The sequence below is a fragment of the Lissotriton helveticus genome, chromosome 6 (genome assembly GCF_964261635.1).
Source record: "Lissotriton helveticus chromosome 6, aLisHel1.1, whole genome shotgun sequence".
Lineage (NCBI taxonomy): Eukaryota > Metazoa > Chordata > Amphibia > Caudata > Salamandridae > Lissotriton > Lissotriton helveticus.
In genome coordinates this window covers 676,986,291-676,995,523 of record NC_136067.1, presented here as the reverse complement: position 1 = coordinate 676,995,523, position 9,233 = coordinate 676,986,291, and positions in this window count along the sequence as shown.

Below are 9,233 nucleotides of genomic sequence, written 5' to 3'. Positions count from 1 at the left end.
ACGACTCTGAAAGAACTCCAATCCATATTAGGATTTCTAAACTTTGGTAGAACGTATTTTTGGAATTACACAGACAAGGTAAAACCTTTCTACGACTTAATGAGACCTGATTTTGTTCATGCATCATTGGGCACAGGAACATACAAATATTTTACATCCGGTACAGGCTGACAGGATAGCTTCTAAACATTTACACATGCGTTAGCACAACTAACTTGGTGATCCGCTTAGTTGCTGGACCAACCGGGTACACCTATATGACTGTCTATAAAGGCGATACAGCCCCTATTGCATACAAATCACATTTGTACACAAACGCTGAAATTCATTTTACATCCACTGAAAAAATATAGCAGTACAGACTGCTGTACAAAGAGAGAGAGAGCTGTAGCGCAGGGGATACGCATAATTGTTGTGACCAACCTTGGAGGCTGTCACAAAAGCAAGCATTCCAGTGTTAAAGCTTTACATCCAAGATGGATTCAGTGGGCTAATCCTCTCACTACAACATTTGTAGATTACAAATACGACTCTATATTACAAACACAAGCATTCTTGCAGTACGAACAAGAATATCCTCTGCCGAATTAATTTATGCCTCTAGATCGATATGAATGCATAATTTATGCATATGGTTCTGTCTAGCCTGCTGCCTGAACGAAACCGCAATATTCTGCAGGATGCGCAATTGTTCAAGTGGGCATGCATGATGAAATGTTCTGTCCTGGGAAAACACACACCCAGTCCCTAGGGGACTGTACAGCTCAGCTGGCAGACCTCAAAGCCCTGATACTGGCAGTAGAAAATACTGATTGTGAATTCCCTGCACTTATTGTGTGTGATTAATTTTACTGCGTACAGTCCTATAATGAATAGCTACACTATTGGGGCCAGAATGGATTTAGAGATTCCAAAGGTTGCACAGCTACCCACAAGATACTTTGGGAACAGGAGGCAAAGCTGAAGGTCTGCCACAAGTTCATGTTACCCATACATTGAGTCATCAGCGTATTGGCATTCACGAAGGCAACAGTTCGCACTGCTGCTGTTGCAATAACTCATTCAAGTATGAAGATAAACGCAACAACTATGGTGGTAGTTAATTCCACGCGCAGCAGATCAGCCCGGCCAAATGGCTTTCCACTCAAGTACTGCCACAAGTTAGATTCACAAACCATCAGATTCCAGGAGTGGGGGGTAGAGTAATACCAAACAAGGATCGCAGATAAGAACGGATACTAGCTGCACATTAGGGTCTGGGTTCATCTCATGCAGGGATTACTGCTACAGTTTAATTACTGAAGCACTGCTATTGGTGGCCAGATCTATCGAAACAGACCAAGGACTTTGTCCTTAAATGTGACCTCTGCCAGCAGATGAAAGGCTCCGCCGTAGCACATTCAGCACAGACACCTCTATTGATTTCAGACAAACCCTTGGCATGTGTGTATTTGGATCACTGTAGCCCCTTACAATCAGATGGGGCATACAAGTTAATCTTTGTGGTAGTGGATTCATGCTCCAGATTACAGGTGGTTTGGCCACAGCGCTCGTCTGACACACAAACTGTTTCAAAGTATTTGAGAGTCTTTATCAAGACATACGCAATTGGCACAATGCACTCCAACCGGGGTCCGGTGTTTAGCTCTCAGGCTTACAAAGAAGCTATTGGAGGTTTGGGTGTGACCTTGAGGTGGTACTTCTCATATCATCCTGAGGGAAATTTGGTTGTTGAGAGGAAAAACCGTGAATTAAAGCAGTCCTTAACAGCGAGGGGATTAGGCTTGGGTGACAGTTGGGACGATCACCTATATGGGTCCAGAGGGCACTTAACACCATGCCAAGAAAATCCCTAGAGGGTCGTACTCATTATGAACTCTTGTTTAGTGTAAGAATGTGGGTACCAGACCTTGATCGTGTCAGCACAGTGGTGGCTGAAACACCATTGTACATCAATGAATGTTTGGCTGTTTTACAGAAACTCAGTGAATTCCGGGTATTACAAAGCAACGTCCGAGTAAAACGTACCACCACAGGGGAAGGGGAGGTTGTGCCGGCAAGACCTGTCTCGGTCCTGAAGATTGGGGACCTGGTCAGGGGAAAAATAGTGGACAAGAAAGAATTTGGGCCATCACAAGACCTGTACCTGTCTTGGCTGTTGAAGGTACCAGAACTATACTACTTCCGCTCCTTGCCGGTCGCCGAGACCAAAGGTTTGTCTCTATTAATCTGATCAAACCACACTATGTGGCCGATTCGCAACAGTAGGCCACGTGAGCTCCTGGGTAGCCACTGCACTCCTCTCGCTACCGTACAGTAAGTTCAGATGGAAGCTTTATTAATGACGGAAGATTCCACTCTTCTTTCTTTGAAACAACTACGACTGTACAATCAACAAGTACAGAAACCTCAATTCAGAAAATTGACACGGTCTATGGAAATATGCCACAGATAGTCATCGCCCAGTTCTACAAAACCTGTTGAGCTGCCAAAAATAGACTGGACAGCGTCTGGCTACTTCGTGCATTATGACGACTTCTCATCAGATTCAAGTGAACCTAAGTCGCCACCACTGCCTCTCCCTTTCAAGCTGCACGTGTGTACTTTCTACCTTTGGCTGAAAAAATTACTTCACCCCTCCCTAGTTACATCTCCAAATTACAATGGATGGGGTTACTTTTCCTGGTCCTCTGGATTGGTGACTGTCTTTTTCCTGCTCCTGAATGGACACTATCTCCCTAGATACTCTGCAGTACAACTTGTGGACTTGGGGGCATATTATCAAGAACAGGCGATAAAATGATCGCCGCTCTATCGGAAGGAAACTGCCGCTAAAGCGTCGATAATGGGCTTGATAATAGGCCCTTGTGAATTCCCATAGCAGCCCAGGTTAACACCAGAACCTGGGCTTCTATGGGAATTAACAAAGGCATATTATCAAGCGCATTATCGCCACTTTAGTGGCAGTTTCCTGCCGATAAAAGCGGCGATAATGTATCGCCCTTTCTTGATAATATGACCCATGGTTCTGAAACCACATGCATAATCTCACCGTGAACTAAAGGACCCGTCCCTGGTGAACATTACAGTTCTGAAATGAATAGAATGGGATAGGGTATTTATGATGTATATGGTCCTACTAAACTTTTACAAATTTCAGATTTGTTTAAGATTTCCTTAAATTATATCACTTTTAGTACTTTCACTGATGATTGGGACAGTGAAACTGTCCATAATTTGCTTGCAGATCTAAAGCAATCCGCTACATTTTCAAAGGATGAATTGTATGATGGTACATTTAATGTTGGCAACATGTTTTGTTATCAACATTATGGTCACCATTTTTTAGACAAATCTAGTATCCCGTGTGCTGTTTACAATTCCACTTAATGGAAACACTGCCCAACACCGCTGAAAGGTAGTTAAAAAACATTTGCACAAAAGTTTGCTTATTTTTCTGGTTTCGACACTTCAGACCCAGCCTCTTAATACTATAGGCTTGCACCTACACCAGCAAAGCAAAAATATGCTAACAAACACCAAGCTGATATACTCTGCTTCCTTTATTTCCCAACTGTCTATACAGGGTTTTGACTTTTGAAAAGACACCATAGACACAAAATCTGTCTGCGGAACAAAAGATTGGCAGGATCAGGGAATTGAGGCCTTATTTAGAGCATGCCTCATACCACATCAAATAATTTACTGAATAAAACAGTGCAACAAACTTCCTGACTTGGAATAGCCAAGATGAAAGATTTGAATACATGTCATATTCCTGCTTTCTTACTCATTGAGAACTGGCAGCATCTAACACACTCTAGTGAGGATATGATGATACATAATGGTTCTTTTAATTGATCAGACCCCAATTGGAAGGGATGGTTGGTTTGGCCTGTGGACACGAATGGGTGCCAATCTAGATTTATGGTTAACACTGAAGGGTTTAGGATCAATAGGTCTGATCAGCGATATGTACAAACAGAACATTCTGGGATGGTGACATCATATAGTGTTGGGAAGTTGTACCTTGATTGGCTAAAAACCTCATTGCTCTCTCAGGTGAAGCAACCCTTATCCCTTCTTTCTGATGACATGGAGCTCCAGAATTTTCTATTAGGTCCCCTGAACCCAGGTCAAAAGTGCTTGTATAGAATATACATTGAGCTGTGGAACATTTTCCAGCATGAAGCTGCTGAGAGATGCGCGACATCGATCGGGTTAATTCAGAAATGGCTTTGGCTGTGGTTGACAACGCTATGACCACATTAACATTCAGAATTTATTCACTGGGCAACATATTGTCTTCTGCAATTGACATAATAGAACAAGATAGTCTATCCTGCAACATGGGCAATCGTAACTGCGGTCCATTGTGTTATTAAGCATCGCATATCTGGTAATTTAATTCTGTGGTAACTTGTTGCACACAACTATTGTTTCCACCGGCTCACACAATTAGGGAGGAAATGCTATAGCCTTTGATAAATGTTTCCAAAATACGCTAAGATTCTCTGAGCAGACTGAAATCAATACTTTTTCAAAAGGATGTAGTCTTAACGTCCACGAAGAACTGTTTGATTTCCAGGTTGCAATGTCCTCATCTGAGATACAGACACTACCCCATACTAATGTCCTGCCGCATTTTGGGGAGCTGGTCCACCGTATCTTTAACATGCCTAATATGAAAGGAATAGTACTTTTTTTGTGGGGTTTTTTATAACAATTTTTATTAGAAACAAAAAGCAGCAATTAAGACATTACATTGACATCTTAAGCAAAAATGTTCATAAATACAGAATTACCATATTAGTTGATGGTCCAGTAGGAGCCCAGGGGAACACCCTTCAACAATATCGCAACAGTCAGTAGGCGGGTGTTGGACTTGGCCCTTCTGGCAGGTTCACCCCTAAACTTTTTGCTTTGATATGTGACTTGGTGTTAGTTATGTTTGGCTTCTGGGCACTTTCACTGTGTCCCAGTGTAAAGTGTGTGCGCTCTCTGAGTGCATGTAGTGAGATTGGCCTGCCCTCCCATAGGAATGCATGGGGAATGTATGTGTCCATGTTAGTTCCTGATGTGTGGGGAGTGCAGGGTCAAGTTTGGTATGTGCGGACTCGTGTGATTAAATACTGCGCGATGATGTGTGCGGCATAAATGTGTCAAGTGTGGACGTGCCACTTCTAGAAGTTGCCATGTCTGTGTAATAAAGGTGAATTCCCTGTCTGGCTTGTGATTGGCTGGAGCTGGCTGGTGTGCCTGGCTCCAGAAGTCAGGATGGTCTGCCCCGGTGGTGAATAGAGAGATTGACAGCTAGATGGGTGGGAGGAGTGCACCTGGGACCTGAATAGGGCTGGGCTTTCCCTACACAATGCTGGCTCCGCCCCCTGTGGTGCGTCTGATGTCCCTAGCCTGGCCAGTGAATGGGGAGAGGTGCTGAGCACAACAGAGTGCTCCAAAACAAGCTGCGTCTGGTTTTCCCCCATCCTGCACCCTCAGACAAAGGATTCATGTGTATAAAAAGGGGCTGTGACCCCATGTAAAATGTTCTCTTTCCTGATCTTACCTTGAGGGGGGGGCCTGCTGCTGCTGGGCGCCAGGAGGACCGCCACTGGGGACTGCCTCCCTGCCTGGAGGGCCCTGTGAGCTGGCCCCTGGGCCCAGCCTTTGCCCCCCACCCCTGCCTTCCTACAAGACTTTCCTGAATTTTGCCTTGCAGCGCCTCGAAGTGCTTGATTGGCGCTAGGAGGCTCTCTGCAGCGTCGCGCTGCTAGGGGGAGAGAGAGGGACCCCCCTTTTTCTTCATTTTTGGCACGGGTGCCTACCCCGTTTATATGCCGTACTTTTTAATCGTTGGCAGGGGCCCACCCTGCATGATGTGACTAGCGGGTGCCTACCCTGTGCATTTGTACCTTATTTTGACCCCTGACGGGTGCCCACTCCACCAGGGAATCGTGCATTCTCACTGGTGCCTACCCCGCTTTACATTTCAATTTACGGGAGCCTACCCCGTACTGTGCAGCATCACCGCCGCAGCCTGCGATCCCGAAAGTCAGGCAGCCCCGCAGATGACAGGGACGGGGCCGCCAGCAGAGACAGGAAGCGGACGGGAGCCTACCCCGCTCTCCTGTGAACAGAAACTACCCGGAAGTACTAGGGAGGCAAACCGGAAGCAGACGGGAGCCCACCACGCGCGCCGGTGTCCAGAAGAGCCCTGCCGGTGGTCACGGCGCGACGGAGAGGGAGGTGCTGCCGACCATGGAGAGGTGATTCAGGGCGGGAGACGGCCAGGAGATCGAGGCGGAGCTGGCTCTAGAGAGTCCCCCGACCGCGAGGAGAGTAGACCGGTGAGTGCGGGGGCAGTTTTTCTGGCATCGAGCGGCCCCGGTTGGCAGCGGGCCGCTCCCACAGTAGTTCATTCCGAGCCCACGAGGCTCAAAGGGGGCATTTTGTTATTTCGAGCCCGAGAGGCTCCAACGTCGGGGGCATTCCTTTGGTTTTCAGAGCCCCGTGGCTCCTCCACTACAGGCAACCTTTTCTTATTTAGAGCCTGAGAGGCCCCTACACCCACGGGGGCATTTTAAAGGGTAGAGCGGCCCCGGTTGGCAGCGGGCTGCTCCCCCAGTGTGGTGGCATTATTGCTGAGAGCTAACGAGGCTCCTCAGGGCACAGTTGTATATTCCCAAAGCCTGCGAGGCTCCCACGTGAATTTGGGGCACTCTTGCTTTGTTGAGCCCCACAGGAGAGCCAGGAGGCATGCTGGTGCCAGGCTCAGTTCCTACAGCTGTCCAGCACTTAGTGGGCAGCAGCTTCGTTTAGGCCCTTGCGAATCTTCTTTGGCTGCCTGCGCAGCCAGCCCAGACATTCTGGACATTGGGCCTGTGAGCCCCTGAGAGGCCAGGTTGGCCTGGGGTCAGTTCTGTGTCCTTTTTGGTGCAAATGTGATACTTGCCTAATGTGATTTATGCAATGCTTTATGCCTATACCTCCAAATGTGTTTATGCTTAGGAGGTTATCTTACCTAGTATGGCTATGCTAGTGAGTTCATGGTTCCCTGCGTGATATATGCCTAAGGTGGTTAGGATTGCGTAGCGTGTACCTACATTCTACCAGTGGTTACTGGTTGTGTGCTACAGGTGCTATTTTGTGCTACAATTATTCTATGTTCTAAGTGCAATTTCTACCAAGTGCTAGTTCTAAAAGTGCTTATTCCTGACAGTGGCCCACGTGGCCCTGTCCTGTGTATATAATCCCCTGTAAATTCTGCCCGAGCCTGTGGCACATTGTAAAGTGTGTGTTTATTATCTAATGTGTTTGGTATAATACAAAGGCTATTTTTATATATAACCTGTGTGGAGTTTCCTTTGTGGTGGGCCTTGGGTGTTGTTGCTGGGTGCGCGCGCAAACGCTTTACACCTTACCTCTGGGATAAGCCTGACTGCTCGTGCCAAGCTACCAAGGGGGTGAGCAGGGGTTATCTTTGGCGGGTGACTTCCTTGCCCTGACTAGAGTGGTGGTTTCTGCCTGGCTTTGGCGCAAGCCTCAGCCAACCAGAAATTACCATTTCTAAGAGCGGGTCACTCTACGTCCCCGGGTCAGGAAACTTTTTTACCTGTATCGGCTTTGGTCTAGTTATCACCTTTCAGATGATTTTCAGAGTTATACCATCTTTCATGCATCCTGTGTTGGGAAGTGTTTTTAGGGGGGCTCCCGCTCATCCTGCTACTTGTGGCGGGAATCGCGGTTTTAATTTTTCTGCTCCGCAATGGATGTCCCAGTTCAACCCGGAATGAAGACGGCACTGCTTGTGTTGCCATGAACGCATGGTACACTGCTTTGGCACACCTTAGCTTCAAGAACTGAACGAGCACTAGTTCTTATCCTTCAGACCTGTCTGGCTTGACTGCATACAACCTGTCTTCCACTGTCTGCTTTGCAGGTACAAATGCATCCTGGATATATGTCTGGGATCACAAACGGTTGCGCCACTGAACATTGAAGTACTGATGCGCCCCTTAATGGCACATGGGTAGTGTTGTCCCCACCGTATTCCTTTGTTGATGAATGCATTCTGCTAGCCACCCTGGGATGTTTCAGCTCCTAGTGATGTGAACAACGGCTCAGCGTAACAGAAACTTGAGATTTGGACAGTAGGCCACAAAACAACACGTGCAGCACCTGTAACGCAAATTACCAATACCAGTTAAATACAAAACAATCCTGTGAGCAGAAATCCAAATGTGCCCCCTGTCCAGAAGCACCACACCTCAGAAGGTGATTGAATACAAATAAACTGGATTTGAACTGCACCACTGCTAGTCAAACAAGTCGGTAAGTAATTGTCCATGGGTAATGAAGAATTATAATTTAATGAAGGAAATGTCTGCAAATACATGATATCTATTGTTTTCTTCCTTATTCAGTTAATAAAACAAACCATCAGCCAATGTGTTTCGACCTTTTAAACATAGGACTTCTTCAGGGCTGCAAGTTAAAATTATTAAAAAGAGACATTTACAAAAACCCCTCAACATAACCAACAACACATATATGTACACAACAAATATATTACATAAACAACATTAAGAGAAAATGATACAATGTTGTGTATTGGTCCTAGTGCATAAAAGAAATCCACTCGACAGCCTACCCAAGGTGAAACATGTGAAACGTTACGTAAACAGTTTATATAAGCTGAGAAAAGAGTCTGAGATCAAAAAGCCACCTGAAAATATATATAATGAAAAGTAAGATGACAGAAAAAAGGTATTGGTTGAAGCGCCCACAGGCCTTGCATGTCCCTAAAAATGCCCCTGCAATAGGGATTTTTAAGTTGACACCCAAGAGCCAGCGAACGAATAACATCTGTAGACCCAACGATGGTCACAGCACTTAATGCACCCCAACCTGACACCATCGGTGAACCGCAACAGTGTTGTGAAAAGCCCCGTGTGTAAACATGAGAAGGACCTACCACTGTCAATAGAAGGCAACAGCCAGTCCAATAGGTTGTTACCTAGTAGTGAGAGTTCTCTCGAACACAAGCTGTAGCCAAGCATCTGTGAAAATCAAACCAAGAGTCTGTATCTTACACATTTGGTTGTACATACTATATAATTTGAAAAATATATGCGCTGCATAATAGCATTACCTACCTTGAAGAAGTCCCATGTTTAAAAGGACGAACGGCGTTGGCTGATGGCTCTGCGTAACACTTATGGGCTACAACACCT